The following is a 17,440-nucleotide window of genomic DNA, read 5'->3' on the forward strand; positions in this document are numbered from 1 at the left end:
GGAGCCGGGGCGGTGCGAGCGGGGCCGCCGCCACACCCCACCGGGCACCTGCGGCCACCGGCGGCCGCACCCGGCCGCACCCGAGGGAAGGGCGGGGGCGATGGCCGGCCTGGTGGGCTCCTGCCGGCACCGCTGCATGCCAGCGGGACACACCATAAACCTCCGCCCCGGCAGCGGGAGCGCTGCGAGTCCCGCTCTGGGGGGAAGGAAGGGTGGGGCGGCTACCGTGGCTGTAGCGGGAGCGGCCTCGGCTCAGTGTCAGGGAGGCGTGAGCGGCCTTAGCGGCAGCCCCCCGAAGTTTGCCCCTCAGCAGAGCCGCGGGGCTCGGGCGGGCAGGGGCAGGTCTCCAGGCAGGGCACGGCCTCGCCTCACGCGGGCGGCTCCCCCGGCGGCCCCTCCTCCGCCCCGCCCGCACCCCCCCGCCGCCCCCGGCCCCGCGCGGAGGGCTGCGATCAGGCGAGTGGCGGGGACACCCCGGCCCGGGGCTCCGCCGCGGCCCGCCCCGGCCCCGCTCCCATAGGCTGCGGCGCGCCCCGCCGCCCGGCCCCGCGCCCCGGGCTGCCGCCGGAGTGGCGGACCGCGGCTGTCACTTGGGCCGCGCCGCTGCCCGGGGCGGAGGCGGGAGCACCGGCCCGGTCGGGTGGAGACGCGCTCCGCCAAGTGCTGCCCGGAGTTTGCCTCCCGCCAGGCGGAGCGGGCGGGCACAGCCGGCTCGGCTGAGGGGCGCGGCGGCGGCTGAGGAGAGCGCGGCGTGGAGCCGGCGGCGGTGAGTAACTTCCCTGCCCCGCCGCGGCGCCGGGCGGCTCAGCCTCCCCTCAGCCGGCGGCAGGGATGCCGGGCAGCTCGGCGGCCGCACCCCCTTTTCTCCTCTCGGCCGTGGCGGTGACAGCGACGCCGGGGGTCTCTCCACGGGGGCGGCGGGGCCGGGCCTGCTGCGGACGCCAGGTTGGGCCGCCCTGCAGGGCAACAAGTACGGGAGAGGGGCTGGGGCCCGCCGTGCGGGGCTGAGGTGAGCGCGACTGTAAGCAGGGTCCCCTGGCCCGGAGCCCCGGCGGGAGCGGCGCGGCCCTGCCCTCGCCTGGGAGGAGCGGGCTCTCCGCTGGGCCTCCCCGGGAGAGCGGGTGCCGGGTCTCTGCGAGCGGGGGCTGCGCCTGGACCCGCAGCGCGTCTCGGCAAAGCTGAGCTGTGAGCTCAGGTGCTGGGGACTTGCTCCAAAAGCGCCTGGGTTTTGGGGTCCCTAAATACACCTATGTTGCTTTAGTGTAGCTCTATTAAAGAAGCTGCTGCCTGAAAAGGAGTCAGATTACTGCGTGCGGGGGAGGCAGAGGAACAGCTGCGAGCAAACCCCTGCTGCAGGAGCTGGTTTCAGGTTATGTGTTTTACAGCTGCGCCAGAGGAACTCGGAGCTGTACGTAAAATGTCTCTGAAGCCAGTGTAGTTGGCAGCTATCTCAAAATGTTAACTCTAGTCCTCGGTGCTCGGACCCAGATTTTCCGTTTTTTCCCCCATTTCTTGGCTCTTATCACTGAAAATGTGGTTGAAAAACTTAAAATCTCGTGGCTTTTAAACTTTAACTAAGCATACTTTTAGATCACTATTGCTCGTCAGAATATTAGTACTCGATCAACTGATTGAGAAAACAATTGCTGGAGCTGTGGTAGTGACAAATCTGACAGTCCCTTGTGACTTTTTTTATTGTGTTTTCTAATGCATAGTACTGATTGTTTACTTCTGTAGAAATCCACTATTAAGTACTTATGAGCTTCATTTAATTCCTTTTTTAATTACATGATATTGTGGGTTTGTTTTGGTCTGTGTGTGCAAAGTAAAAAATGTCTGTTATGGATTAGCTTTGGGGTCCATTTGATAGTCTCTAGAAATAAATTTCGACTCATAAAATGCATTTGAGTTTCTCTTCAAAAGAGAAACTGTTCTGAGCTAGGCTCTCATTAAATAAACACTTTGAATTATGTTTTTTTTTTTATTCCTCTACCCAATTCCTTTTGGCTTCGCAGTGCTCTATTCTAAGCTGCAATCCAGCAGCAGATCAAGGAGGCTTAGGAAGAAACATCAGATGGTTTCAGTTAGTGTCCCTACCACTTGGAAAATAAACATGTTAGTACCATATGCTGCCCTGACTTTATTAAAACAAATTTCCTGAAAATGGAAGCAGGGTATGTCACTGTACAGTGTAGTTGCTAGAACCATAAGATTTAATAGGGTCCTTTATCATTTACTTTTTTTTTTTTTTTAAGGATCAGCTCACTGAGGGAAGAATCCTCACACAATGCTGTATAAAATGATTAACTCCAAATTCAGTAGGCTGCAGAGAACACTGTCATGCCCCGTTAGACTTATTTTTTAAATAAAAAAGTGTGTAATGTTATGAAGTGCTTGTATTAATACAATTCTAAAATTTCTGGATGTTAAAAAAAACCCCATAATTTTAAAATGAGAGTTTTCAGTACTGAATTTCTAACTGTACTGGCCCTTAACTCTGGCTAGTGACTTCAGCAAGAGATAGCCCAGGGCCTTGGACTCAGGTCTGAGATTTGCAAACACAGCATGATTTCCTGACACAGGACTTGAATCTTCTATTTTTAAAAAAAATAAATAAAGCTATAATTTAGGGATGAAACTTTGCAAGAGGAATATAAGCTGGTGATTGGGTAGAAGAGTACTGTTCTCTTCAGAGAAGTTAAAAAATAAGTTAGGTTAGGTTAAAAAATAAAACCTGTAATTACAAAAATGTTGGCTTTGACATTGCAAGCTTTGGCTTTTGTTTTGGAGTCTACTGTCGTGGAAGCACTGATGACCTCAGTGATTTCTTTTTTTTTTTTTTTTTAAGGCTTTACCTGCACTGAACAGCCTGTCAGCCTCAATCTTGGTATATATCTATGGGCCTGTATCACTAAAAACCAGCAGAAGTTTGTTAGCTTCTAGTTAAAATTGTCACTTGAAAATGCTTAAAAATATCCCTCTCATTTTGTTTTACTCTTAAAAAAAAAAGTTTTAATGTAGTTCAAAGCAACTGTGAAGAAGTGATACCAACAATATTAAAGTGAAATGTGTAAGGATGTGATGTATACTAGACATTGAATTGATATAAATTAATGTCATAAATCAGCAAGATGTTGCTTATTTAAAGAGCTGTTAGATATTAAGAGCTGTAACTAATATGAAACCAGCATTCATTCAGTGTTAAAACACTCCCTGGTGTAAAAGGCTCTAGAGGAAATGAGTTGCCGATTTGGTACAGCAGTGGCTTGGCTCTCATACCTGAAAATTCTTTGCTTATGTGGTTTGCAGAATCAATTTTAACATGACCCCATTGAAGTGCATGCTGCTTAATTGCTTTATTAGGCCAATGGAGTTTGTTGTTTAGAAATTGTAGTGCCTTTCGAAGATGAAAATTCCTTTAAATATCAGTATTAAATTATGTCATTATTGGGTCATGATGTCTGCGGAGCAATAAAAACTAATAATGTTGCAGTGAGTGCTTTTTGGGTTTTATGGCCCCAATTCTGTAGATGTGTGTGCTTACATATGTTTAATTTTAAACAACCAAGTATTTCTTTTGGAATTAGTGGGTCTTTTCTTAGGCTTAATGTTAAGCCTGCATGTAAATGTTTTCAGGGTCAGGATTTATGTTTGCAAAGTTCATGGGATAAACCTGTCATGTGTTTTCATACTGACTGTTCTGCATTCTGCATGAGATAATGTAGGTAGCTGACTTCTGCTTTGGAACTAGGGGCTGGTTTATCTACTGACACGTAAAGAGATGCTCCCAGCCCTGCTGCAGCATTACAGTGCTGCACCTGCGCTGGCTTCACCCTTGTAACATGCTTTGCAATACTACTCTTTTATTTCTAAAGTATTTTTGGTGATATAAATTTGCATAAATGTCAGTCCTTTACATTCTCGTACATGTATTTCAACTGATGTTAGTTTTACAAATAATTTAGGAGCTGGAAGAGGGGGAGAGTCTCTTGTTGAGTCTCTCACACTGAGCTGTGCATTAGATGAAGAAAACAAAAGCTTAAATATGTGGTTATTTGATATAAAATAAGGTATTTGATATAAAATCAGGTAACTTGTGAACATGCAAGATTTTAAATTGTTCTGTATTTCTGTGATTTTTCCACACAATTAGTGGGAACTATTTTTATTTTAAAAATGGAACCTTGGGGTGACATAGCTCAATATTTACAGCCTCATTTGTGCTTTAAGTAAGCAAGATGTGATGTTGCTCTGGGGTTGTGGTATTTTGTTAAGAATGTCTAGAATTGTCTTCTTGTCATCACAGTGAAACAGACCAAACTGGGTAGGAGAGTAAATGTGAGGTTATAAATGTGTCAGCTCAATATTATATAGAAGTTAATTTTTGCCTGGGCAGAATTGGTTTACTTTGGGATGGAGTGATAGATGTTGTTTTTTGCCTGACTGTTTTTCCTTCATTCCACAGAGGAGAATGTGTTTTTATATTTCATTACAGAGATTTGTCATACTTAACCCGTGTTTGATGGGGTGTACAGAATTTTTATGAAGAACCCTTGTTTGTAGAGCAAAATGCAATTTGATCAAGTATATCCAATATATGAACTGATCCGGTTTTAAAATGTTGTAGATGATAGTAATAAGTAATTCTAGATCATGAAGAAGAAGGAACTATGGCTTATTTATCTTGTTCCTACCAAAATGGTTCTAGCAGTAGGGAACAACTGACAGTGGTGTGTGTTAGAGGAGAACCAGTGTGTGGCTGGGCAAAGGGAGGAACCCAGTAGTTGTAGAAAGACGAAGCGGGGCTTTTGGATCAGATTGCCTGGAGTGGTGTAGTGCTGTCAAATATTATTCAGCACAGTGGGGAAAAATGAGCGGCAAGCTACCTACTTCTGCATTGGTACGTTCTTTGCAGTGGGAGTGATTTTGAAGTGTGGTGTAGGCTGTGCTCCCCATGCCAGCCCCCGAGATAGCATGGCTGCTTTGTATTCCCCTGCTTATCTCCGAAGAGGTTGCACAAGTCCAGTGGAAGGTGTTGGGATGTCGGTGTTGTGCATCCCTGGCGGCTGGCTGGTTAGAAGACAATTGGGAATAAGCACAGTTTATTATTGGGTTCGAATCAATGTTCGTATACGTTGACGCTTTTATTGACTCTTGCAGTTGTACTCATCATGCAGATTTCTTTTTTCTTTGCATGCAATTTTTCCTTGAATCCGAGCTCTCTTCCAGTGACAACCCTCTCTTAATGCAGTGTCATTTTCAAAATTTTGGCCCTGAAAGGCCAATGAATACTAGTGATGGAGGATTTTAAGCTCTTCCCTTCCTGTGGCTTTCTTTGTTCTTCAGATCAGTGCTAATCCTCATTTCTGAGTTCATACATAGGAAAAAGAAAGCTGGTGCAGCAGAGATTTTTGGCACAGCAGAAGCAAATGGAAATTCAAGCAAAGCTAACAGAGGTAAAATGTCACTGACTTGTGTACTGAAACCAGTTCGTGGAAAGTGTTTTTCAGTGGTTGCTATATTGTGCTTGGATAAGCTGTCACATTCTGCCACAGGAATGTTGTGTTTGCTTTGAAAGGACCAACCCATGGGTTGTTTTTTTTTCTGACACAAAGCAACATTTCAGAATGTAGGCGTGTCGTGATTTTTCTGGCTATCAAGTTTTGGTTGGCATTCCTGAATAAAGTCTTCATTTAAAAAAGAAAAAAAGCTTGGCTGGCATCAGCAAGCCTTCTTTGTTGATGCATTTTACTTTGTCATAACGTGAATGTGCTTTTGTCTGTGTACCTTGTATTAGTCCCCAGATGAAACAAGCTGTATCAGCAACGTACTCTTAGGGCAGTAAAATAGAGCCTTTACTGGGGTTTTCTGTGGGTGTAGCGATGTCATCCCAATCATTCTCCTAATTGACATCATTACCTGCTACACCTGCAAAACCAAAACAACAACAAGAAGAAACACCACAACCCCCACAAAGCTCTTAAGCTAACCATATTTTGACTTCAACATAGTTGGTTCTTCTGCTGCCTTCAGTAGTCTGTGCAGAACAGTACGTTCAAAGTCCATCTTATGGCCGGGTAGCCTATGTCTAGAGCAAGCCATGTTTCAAGGAGGACACTGGAGATATTAATATCTGTATAGGCCTCATGCATAGTGCACTGAATATCTGCAATAGATTAAATGCTTAAATATGGACCATAATGAGTTGCTTCTACAGGTTTGGAGGTTAAAAGTTACAGGGAAAAAAAAAAACAGTAACAGCTATTGCCACTTCATGCAGAGGAGAATGCCTTATTGTTACTTCCAAGTTCATGCATGTCATGGTTTTACCCCAGCTGGCAGCTAAGCCCCACATAGCTGCTTGCTCACTCCCCCCCTCAGTGGGATGGGGGAAAGAATCAGAAGAGTGAAAGTGAGAAAACTCGTGGGTTGAGATAAAGACAGTTTAATAAGTAAAGCAAAAGCTGCATGCACAAGGAAAGCAAGACAAGGAATTCATTCCCCACTTCCCATGGGCAGGCAGGTGTTCAGCCATCCCCAGGAAAGCAGGGCTCCATCATGCGTAATGGTTACTTGGGAAGACAAACGCCATCACTCCTAATGTCCTTCCTCTTCCCCCAGCCCCTTATATGCTGAACATGACATCATATGGTATGGAACATCCCTTTGGTCAGTTGGGGTCAGCTGTCCTGTCTGTCTCCCCTCCCAACTCCTTGTGCACCCCCAGCCTCCTCGCTGGTGGGGTGGTGTGAGGAGCAGAAGGGGCCTTGGCTCTGTGTAAGCACTGCTCAGCTGTAACAGAAACACCTCTATATTATCAGCATTGTTGTCAGCACAAATCCAAAACGCAGCCCCCATCGCAACTACTATGACAAAAATTAACTCTATCTCAGCTGAAACCAGGACAATGCATTTATTTACTAATAGTCCACCTTTCCTTGCATTTTTTTCTTTTTTTATTAGATCTCTTCCCCTGCCCCATATCATGGTTTTCTCCTTTTTTTTTTTTTTTAAATCAAGTTGTGTAAAATTTTTTTTGTAGCCAGACTGTAATTACTCTAAGTGAAAGTGGATCGATACGTCACGAGACCATGTAGATCCTAATGCGTTGTATAAACTTTCCGATCATGTTCAAAGAGTTTGCTGTGAACCCCATTCTGATCATACAGCTGTAACTGTACCCTTGGTACAGTATGTGTGCACCAGAGCAGGGCACCCTGGGGCTACCCTGACTGTTAATTGAAGTAACTTGTTTTTTTAAACTTTTAAAACAAACTTTTTCAGTCAAGCTTCTTCCGGAGCAGGTTGTTGATGATTTCCTTCTCTTTGGCCTCTTTTTCCTGTCTTTGTGGCTTGTTTGCTCTAGAGGGGTTTGTTCAGCTGTTTATTGTTACTGACAGAAGCTAATGAAGGCTCACCCGGTGAATTAGTAAAATAGTTCCGTGTCTGTGCTACATCTTGCATTTATGTTAATTAAAAATTAGTACAAGTCAATTCCTGGACTGTTTTTACAAGTAGTCCATTACTAAGCTGTCATTGCTGCTTGTAATGAAGATCGAAGCTTTAAAAATCACAGGGTTTCCTGCCTTATACTAAACCAGTATAAATGCTATTCATTCAGTATTGAATGACTTCAGAATTTAGGTTCACTTCTTAACTATTTTAATGCCTTTTAAATGCTAAAGGTAAAGCTCATCTCATTCAGGTAACATTAGGCTAAAAATACAGATATGGTTTTTGTACGTGTGGATCTGTCCTGCATATCATCTGAATGTCTTAAAAAGGTATGTAACTTGGATCTCACACACTACAAAGCTTCATAAGAATTCAGTGACAACCAACAAATATGTTTCTTATTGGGTCATCAGTAAAAAAAGGTATCTTCCTACTTCATCTGACAAAATAACCACTCTTCATTCCTGTTATCTGGGGAGTGGCTCAGCATGCCTGTTCAGCGCTGATACTTTTATATTCTATAGCTTCTGCTACGTGTCTGACTCTAGCTGGAAGTGACACGAGCTGAATTAGGCTTCACTGCATGTACAGCAGCAAATATACCTGTCGTGGTGTATTTATACAGTGTGGGCATGATCCTGCATAAATACTACTTGTGGTTTTAGTTGTGGGGAGGTTTTTTTTCCCACTTTGAAATCCATTTTGACTGATAGCTGCTGACTTATCTATTGACTGTGGCTCTCCTGCTTTCTGTAGGGAAAATAACTTTCCGGTAAAGGAAAAGTGAAGGTGATTCAGTGTTGGTAAAAAGGAGAATCAGCAGCACAGCTTGTCTGTGCACTTGACCTGAGCTGTCTTGCCATGTAAGCAGAAAAAGAGAATCTATGGGAAAATTAACACTAAAGTGTGCGGTAATGTAGAATTTTGGGTTACTGGAGTGTGAAATGAAACTGTTACAGTTCTTTCTTCTGCAGTAAGGGATGTGTGCCATTGACTAGAGAAATGCTGTAGAAGTGTAATGCTTTCCTAAGTCATATTTTGAAAAGTTTGAAAAGCTGTGAAGCCAGGAAATGTTCGTAACTAAGCGTCAAGCGGAAGATACTTGATGAAGAACTCTTGGGTACAGCAGGACACGTTACCTCCTACAAATGATCAGAACCATATGAATTTGACAACAGGTATCGTTTGTCTTTAAGTCTCAAGTTTAGCGAAGACAACTTTTTTCACACACTAATGTCAACATTGTGCTGTGATTTTTTTTTCCCCCCCTTAAAGGGTCAAAGAGGAAAGATTTCTATTTTAGCTGTGATACTGACTTTGAGGATAAAGAAGATGGTTTGTTCTAAAGTGGGGCCATGTATACCTGAAAACCTGCTAAGCAGGTTACGTTGAAATGCAGGAGAGAAGGGACTTCACTACAGCGCACCCACATGTGTTAGGAGTAGTTGCTATCCTGTATATGCTATTTTTCAGATGATCTGTCACATGCTAAGTCCTACTTAGCCATCCCTATAGCTTGACTGTACAATTGAATCTGCAGTGGTGACTCCATGGGGTCCTTTGTGGGCATGAGAGTCCTTCTGCTCCCAGGGAAGTCACTGAATTCATTCACCACAGCCATGATGATGTGGTTACAGCAAAGCATCCCTTATGGGATTTCTTTGCTAGGGCTCAATTGCTGCTGGTATAAATCTGGTTAGCATTCTATGTGTCATTGAACTTACTTTACATGTATGTGTATATATAAAACTAATTTCTATATATCAATAAAACAGTATAAAAAGAAAAAAACCCTGTACTTATTTTCTGTCAACAATTTGTTTTCTCCTTTCTTTCTTTTCAGATCTTAACATAGAAATCCTTCCAAATTTAGCTCTAACATTAAGCATTTTTTATGGAAGAATGAAGTTGAAATACAATAGGTAAAGACATTCTAGAAATCTGATCCAATATATTTTTAGCAATTTAATTATTGTTCTATTCTGTAGTTTTTGCTTTTGCTTCTTAGTTGTGGAGTAGCTTTATTCTTCTGGTGCTGTCAGCTGTTATAGCAGTGATGAGCGTCAATGATGTGTTGTTTAAATAGAAGATCTGTATAAATGATTATCAACATTGATTATAGAAAATGTCATGAACAATTTATGGGTTTTATTGGGGGGATTTTCACATAAATCGCCACAACAAAAGTTTGGAAAAAAGTAAATGAGTGATGGAGAAGTAATAATAACATTTATAAAATAGGAGTTATTTTCTTAATTTTCCAGCTGATGAATAGGTGCATATAAAAAGACAGACATCAGTTTGCTTTTGCTACAATGATCTAACTCAAGAGGTTAAGTTCTATCCTTATTTAATAATAAACTTATTCAGTTTCCTGACTTAAAATTAGCCAGCTTCTCAAATTTGAAATAAAATGAAAGCAATAAAAAATGGACTAACCAATGATTTAGATATTAAAACTGTATTTAAATCTATTTCAATATTTATTTATTTATAAAATTGCATTTAAATAGATTGATAAAATTCTTTATTGGAAAAATTTCTCTGCCTTAACATCAATTGAAGAGGATTAGGATTTAATAAAGTGAATTACTGTTTTCTGTTTGAGGGGTAAAAATATTTTCCCCCAAGGTTTTGTTTTTAAAACTACCATCTTTCTTTCCAGATGTTCTCAAATACATTCTGCATTGTTTTAAAACAACTCTAATCTTTAATACGATTATCTGTAAACTTCCTTTGTTTACTGAGGGATTTCTTCAGATTATCAAATCATTTTATATACAAATCCTCCTTTTCTTGGTGCATACTATAAGTCTCCATTGCATGCCTGATGCAGTGCCCCAAATGAAGCTGACTGACATCAATAATTGATGATTATTCTCTGCACACTGGGAAGTGAAATCGAGTCTCCGGTCTCAATTCATGGTTTGTATCAAATGTGGGGTAATCGGAGCAGGTACACGGAGACACCAGAGCCTCCACACTGATTTGCAGCGTAAGCATAGGCAAGTTACTTAAGAGTGTGTGGGACTGAGAAGAGAAAATGGTTGGAGCTGAAGTTGCCATGTGCTTTTAAAGAACTTGGTCGATATGTTTTCCTGGTACCCATAGAGCAGAATGAGAGGAGCTGTTTTTTCTCATGGTAGTGGTGATGTTTCATTATGCTGGAGTACAGGATGGCACTTAACAGGAGGCAAGACCCCTCTGTCCCAGTTCTCCATCCCACCTAAGTGTGGCCTGATCTGATTTGTTCTAATTCCATCAGACTTCACAAGCTAAAATTGTACTCTGTATTTGTCATGCACCAATAACTTTCTTTCAGTGGGATTTTTTAAAGTGTGAAATCAAGCAACCTAACGTTGGAAGTGTGCTTGTGCGACCCTCAAGCTACTCCCTTTTGTGTCCGTCCTTTGTACAGGGCTGGGCTGCTGGGGAAAAAGCTTCTGAACGGAAAGGTTACAATAAAGGTTCAGGAGAAGTAGAGAAAAGTGAAAGGCAGTGGGTAAGCAAAAAAAGTGGCATTTCTTAATGTTATAAATTAGCTTGCAACCTGAATCATCATGTTTTAATATTGCTACATGTAATTTTTGACATTGTCTTTTTAAATGACTGCAGCAGTTGCAGCAACGACATCATTGGTAAAATCCTTACTGCTTACGAGGTTCAGAAGGAGCTGGCAATACTACCTGAGCTGCAAGACAGCTTAGAGACAGGAGAAAACTTTATTATCCTATAGAGGAAAAGAAGTCTGCTCGTTTTTTTTTCTGGAAGACAAAAATTATCAGTGAGGATTTGGATCCAGCCAGGTTTCCTCCACTGCAAGTTCTTCCAGTGCTGGCAGCCTCTCACAGATCCAGCTGCCTGGGTTTCCCTGCAAAGCATTCGCTCTTGGGTATCGTTGTGGCAAGCTGTCTTCAGGCTTTCTGAAGAAAAGACAAAAGAAGCAAAACACAAATTTTTTTCAAAACCCAATGTGGAATTTCTTGGGACAGAGCAAGCTGCGCAGGCACATGAGGATATTTCATGTTTGAAGTAGTCAGAATCTGTTGTAGGGAAAAAGGTCAGATGTGAATACAGGAGCCTGATGTTTCCCCATCAGGACTGTCCCTCCGTCCTCTGGATGCAGGAGTTCAGACGCCAAATGTATTAGGGGGAAGTAAGAAGTAAGCAGGAGAGAATGTGTCTTCGAAGGACAAATCAGTGCGGTGAGATCTTCCCTTGCTGGCAAAAGCCTGAGTAAGCAGGTGGGGCTGGCAGCGTGCCCTGAAGGTTAATGTAGTCGGTCGCCAGGCCGGAGGGGAGGTGAAACCCTCCCTTCTGCCAGGGTTCTTGGGGAAAGATGCTCTGAGAAGGTTTCTGGCTGCTGCCTTTCATTTCACCTTGGGTGTTGGGAGAAAGAAATGGTAGCTAGGACCAAGATAATGCAAAGCTGGAAAAAAAAAAAAAATCAATGTATATAGTATCGGTGGCATTTAGAACCGTGTTGGTTTCTTTGGACGCCGAGCAGCAGTGGGGCTGGTGTTTCCCATCTTCTGTAGGTCAGCCGCCCCAGCAGGATCAGAGGCTGCCACCCGCCCTCCCAACCACCCGAGCTGCCCGCCGCACTAGCTGAGGTTTTATGGTGCCTCTGAGGCTATTCCTGGATGTCAAGTCTATATTGGAGAAATACTGCCAAATTTTTTTTAGTGCTAATGCAGGAGAGGTTTAGCTGAGCACAGAGACAGTGATATTGTTAATTTTCCAGGCTGTTGCTATCTTACTCTCAGCTGTCCCTAGACATACTCACCATTTTATGTTTCCTCTCTAATGGCATAAGCAAGGATGTCATAATATCCAAAATCAAATGTACCAGAAAATATAATAAATTAGAGTGGGGCTAGCAGAGTAATTGAAGAATAAACTGAATTTTAAACAACACAAGATTGCGTTATGAACTGATTGCTATGCACAAAATGCACCAGAGGAGTGTGACTTCATGGAGATTTACTATTGATGGCAGCATTTCCTAGATGCTATAGGTAATAAAGAAATTAAAATGGTTTGAACTTTTGAATTAATACCACAACATAATATTGCAGCAAAGGAGAAGTACCATTCTGGTTATACTGCAAAGTAGTTCTGGAAGAAAAATTTTCTGGGTGCTTTATTTATTTAAGACTTTTACATGTATTTAGCAATTCTGGAGTTTATAAAGCCACAAAGTGAATGCAGGCTTTGGCATGGAAAGAACTAAATTTATCCTCAACTGCTAATGTAATTCTTCTATAAGAAATTACTTAGGAAATGTAGCAGTAGAGTGGATTCCTCTCAATTCAGAAAATTGAGTTTAAGGACATTTTGTGTCCTTAAGGAATTCTGAGGTTGCTTGCCAGGTCAATTTTACAGCAGATAGCTTTTTTTTTTTAAATAATTTTCTTCTATTTTTTATTTAATTAAAAACAGATAACGCACATACATGAGACATTTAAAAAAAAAAAAAACCCCAAACCTCTAGCTGTGATGCTAGTAGAGATGTAGGGAGATGACATAAGAAGTTCTGGTTTTGTGAGCTAAAAGTTACCTCGGCTGAGCCCTGGAAGCTGAGCATCTGTGTTCTCCTGGTCTGGTGAAATGTGAAGTGAGATAGCGCTGGTGAAAGCCACCCCGAAGGTTGCTCTTACAACCAGAAGCTATGGAAAAGCCTGTAAAATGCAAATAGTCAGTAGCAGGTATTTGCTAAAAGATAACAAATCTTGTTTGAGCTGATGGGTTGAAGAGTCTGAGTGGGCTGAATGAAAGTGGGTTTTGTGCGAGGTGTTGGTATTGCGGTAGATGAGCTGCTGATGTGCAGAGAAACCTGAAAAACACTTTTGACCGTACTTTTATTTTCTATTCATCCAAATTTTGAGAATGCAAAGGAAACTTCGTAAGGATGGGATTTTTGGTGGCAGTAATTCAAGCTCAAGGCAAGACTCTGCCACTTTGAAAATTAGGTTCTGTGGTGACATACCGGCGAATGGAAGGGCTGTTCAGTGGTAGAAATCAAACATAAGCCTTCTTTGGTGGCAGGGAGGGCAGGATGGTAAAAAAAGCTATATAATGCACTGAAAGAGTCTAATTTTGTGGTGATAAGCAGTATGATTTGTTTAAGCAAATACGTTTAATAAAGGTTTAAGTTGTATTTAAACATTAAATAGTATTGTCTATTTTCATTATTCTTGTAAAATTTAAATAAGGTTCTCTACCAGGACTGGTAATGTAATACATTTGATTTTTGAAATAATTTTATAAAATAGTGAAAAAAGGTAGCTCTTGTGAATTAAATGCTTGAATATATACAATAAGCTTTAGCATTATTAAACTAATTCAAAGTGCTGTAAATCCCTTGATTTAAATTACTTCACTGTGCCATGACCTAATGGAAGCAGAAATTAATCTAGAAGATGCAATTAATAAACTACTTATATCTCCCATGTAATATTTAAAATGAATTATTTTTCTGTATGCATTTTGATCAATTAATAACTTACCTTCTCACATCTGTCCTGCGTCTCCATAGAAGTGGGCTGAGGGATCATTCACCGGGGAGGCAGGAGGGAGGATGTCCGGCTGCTGCCTGCCCCTCCAGGCTGCCTGGGGAGATGGTAAGGGCCAGTTTCATAATAAACAAGCCTCAGACCACCACGGGTCTGAATCTTTAAACTTGTATAGCAGAAAACTTGGGAGAATGGTGTTGTAAAGGAAAAACTAATCTGCCTGTCAGTAGGGGAAAATAGGCAGCATTTAACCCATTTAAAAAGCAACAATTGGAGCAGTACGGGAATTCCTACAGGCAGGTTTTGAGGAAGGTTGTCTTTAAGATCTGGTATTTCAGAGCTGAATTTTCACTGAAGTGAAAAATTTGGAGCTCTCCTGTGCTACTGAGGAATCCCTGTTCCTCTTCCCTTGTCCCACATCCCAGGTGACTACTGGCAAGTTACACAAATACCATTTATCTTTGAGAGCTTTCCCCAGCGGGACCTGACACTTGTAATAAATATTTGTATGATTAAGCCTTTCTCTAGCTGTGGTCCATCTCTTTTCTAATGCTTGTTACCTAGTTAACCGAGCACATGAAATCTGTGTACTGTGGGCATGTTTTTACGGCAGGTAAGACCACTCAAGAAACCTTGAGTGCAGTTGTTATGGAGGAACATGATGGGTAAATGGAGTTCTTTCAAAGAGTCGTTGAGCATCGTTTTCTTTCAAAGTATATTAGTGGCATGGAAGAAGGCAAGCGTTTCTGATAAAGTTTATTGCAATAGTAAATGTTAGAAACAAGTCAGCAATATTGAGTGGTCCAAATCGTTTTGGAAGCTGCAGGCAATTGCATGATATATTACAATTTAAGCAATACATTTTCTATAACATTTAGAAGCAGAAAACCTAAACCATTTTCACAGGGTGAACGCATCCTGAAAACATGCAGTAGTCATCAAGATTAACCATTGGAAAACAGCTCTGTGTTCAGTCCCTCAGTAAGATGCCTAGGAGTCCTGCGAGGAAGGATACGTAAGGGAGTATTAACAAGGAACCCAAAGGTGCCGTTGTGGAGTTACGAGGCACAGGCAGTACCTGGGACCTGCTGGTTTCTGCTGTGGATGCTCTTAAAGAGTTAACACATGACAGCTGGAAAGACTTTAAAAATGGTATTTATTCAAGGACCCTTCTTTCCTCATCTAATTGGTAAATAAACCGTAGTGCATAAAAGTAATGGGAGGTTTCATCATTTTACAGAGATGTTTACATATCTGGTGGCATCGCTGACAGGCAGCTAATACAGCTAGGTAGGCCTGGTAATGGTTTGCTACGGACTGAGTAAATACCATAAACACTTATGGATGGGAAACCCTCAGGAACAGTAAACATGACTAGCTAATACCAATAAGTAAAGATTTCACTGTTGGATGCAAAATTACAGAAATGTGTATTTAATTTGTACACACAAACTAATCGCTTCAGCTAGATACATTGTACAGGGATGCTGTTGGGATCAGCACTTAATGGTACCATTTCAACTAAGGAATGCTGTTCCTGTGGTAGGTGGGCAGGGAGCCAATGCTACGTAAAGTCCTTGATGTCATCCCAGGGCTGCTGATAGCGGAGACAGGCGGGACCAAAGATCCCGAGACCGATGTACGAGGCAGCCGCATCCATCCATCATCCTTGCATGCCGCTGCTGCTGTACTGTCAGGCCACTGAGGTTCATTTTATGCTATGTTGTTGAGTCCTGTAAGGCAAGTCTTTTAGTCTGGCGATCCACTCTCCAGTGGAGACTGCTATGCTTGAAGGGTCTCTTCAGTCTGTTATTTTAAATTATGTATGCCCCAAAGCAGGTATAAATGAATGCTGCTAGTGCATCCATTAGATAAAGAGATGGGCAGCTCGTAAATTCAGATGTTGCTCTGTTTCATGTTCAGTCAAATAGACTTTGATGGTTGTAATGTAGCAGCACAAAGGCATTTTGAGTTTTGTGAATGCAAGAAGGAATATTAATTCAGTTCAGCTTTATCTCTGAAAAGTCCAATAAAAAAAAATGAGGAAGAGCCTTTCACCTATTTTGGTACCTTGTTTTCCTACCCTGGTAAAGCTGCTTCTCTTCAGCTTTAATAAAGGATGTAGTAGCTGAAAGGAAGCTTTTCCCAAGTGAAAGAAAAGAGTGAGAAATTGCAAAATGAGTTTACGAGATCATCAGTAGAAATGTTTCATGGGGCTTACAGAGGATCCCTTTGTATGAGAGTGGGAGAGCTACAGATAGAAACTAAGTCTCTATGTGAGGCAATAGTTTGTTTGAAGTGACATACCAATAAAATTATTTTGTTTTTTTTTCCTCCCAGCTCTTCTGTGTTTTTGAAGAGGACATGGAAAAAGCCCATCGAACGAGTTCATAAAGGTTAAGACCTTTATGGTCGTCAGTGACTTTAAGGTTCTTAGGTAAAGGCATTAAATAAGTGGAGTATACAGTGACTATATCATGGGCAATATGTTGTTCTGTCACACCTTACAAAGTTAAAAATGTCCTGAGTTCAAAACATGTTTCCGCATATTTATGCACAACATAGAACAGCACAATTGCTCAGCTAAATAAACAGGACATTTTCAATTATAAGGTGCTATTACCTTTGTGTGTTCTTGTCATTTATGAAATCAGCGGGTGGTTAATTAAATTGCTCCTTTGGACTCTTCTGAAGGCTGTGTATTAATTATATTGTAGCGGTGGTGTGCACATTTCTCAACTTTTTAATGAGGGTAAAAGTTGTTTACCTCTTCCTTCGGAAATAAGTATTTTTTTTCTTGAGGTTAGTATAATATGGGGTTTTGTGGTGGGTTTTCTTTCTTTCCAATAAAATCTTATTATTCAGCTGCTCACTGCAATCATTGTGGCACGCTTAGTTGAAATCCAATCTTAAAATGTTAATTTTCCTGCTGCAAAGCACTGCTAAAACTGCGGAGTCTGTGCGTTAAGCCCATGTTGATGGAAGGAATAGGTTAATCGCTTAGGAGAAGAACGTGCTTCCTTCAGCCATTCATGGCTTTTGAGGACGTGACTCCTGAAGGCAAGTTTGGGGCTCAAACCCAGAATTTTGGTTCAGCCCATTGGCTGAGTAGGCAGATCCTGGCTGTCCTCCTCTGCCTTCATCAGTAGTGAGAGCAATGCTGGTGTGGGGGGGTTTGGAGGGAACTTTGCGGTGGTGGAGCTGGGCTGGGGAGCAACTTTTATGCAGCAGGGCAAGGGCTCTGCTTTGCAGTCATACAATAGAATCATAGAATCGTTTTGGTTGGAAAAGACCTTTAAGATCATGAAGTCCAACTGTTAACCTAGTGCTGCCAAGTCCACCGCTAAACCATGTCCCTAAGCACCACATCTATGTGTGTTTTAAATACCTCCATGGATGGTGACTCAACAACTTCCCTGGGCAGCCTGTTCCAGTGCTTGATAACCCTTTGGGGGAAGAAATTGTTCCTA

General features: G+C 42.0%; 1 protein-coding gene across 7 annotated transcripts in view; it reads left to right on the forward strand.

Annotated features, from left to right (window-relative positions):
• The first annotated feature begins 79 nt into the window (after positions 1–79).
• The window catches only part of LNX2 (ligand of numb-protein X 2), a 62,955-nt gene continuing 45,594 nt past the window's right edge, over positions 80–17,440 (forward strand). For 2 of the 7 annotated variants that reach the window (XM_054813746.1, XM_054813755.1), the window contains exon 1: positions 80–766. The gene's annotated coding sequence lies outside the window, so the exon portion shown is untranslated. Of the gene's footprint in view, positions 767–799; positions 1,010–2,848; positions 2,888–9,298; positions 9,378–10,873; positions 10,958–13,993; positions 14,079–16,310; positions 16,408–17,440 lie in introns of those variants that run through there. The other 5 variants (XM_054813748.1, XM_054813747.1, XM_054813749.1 and 2 more) reach the window with 5 other exon arrangements.

This window comes from Grus americana, chromosome 1 (genome assembly GCF_028858705.1).
Source record: "Grus americana isolate bGruAme1 chromosome 1, bGruAme1.mat, whole genome shotgun sequence".
In the NCBI taxonomy this organism is placed as follows: Eukaryota; Metazoa; Chordata; class Aves; order Gruiformes; family Gruidae; genus Grus; species Grus americana.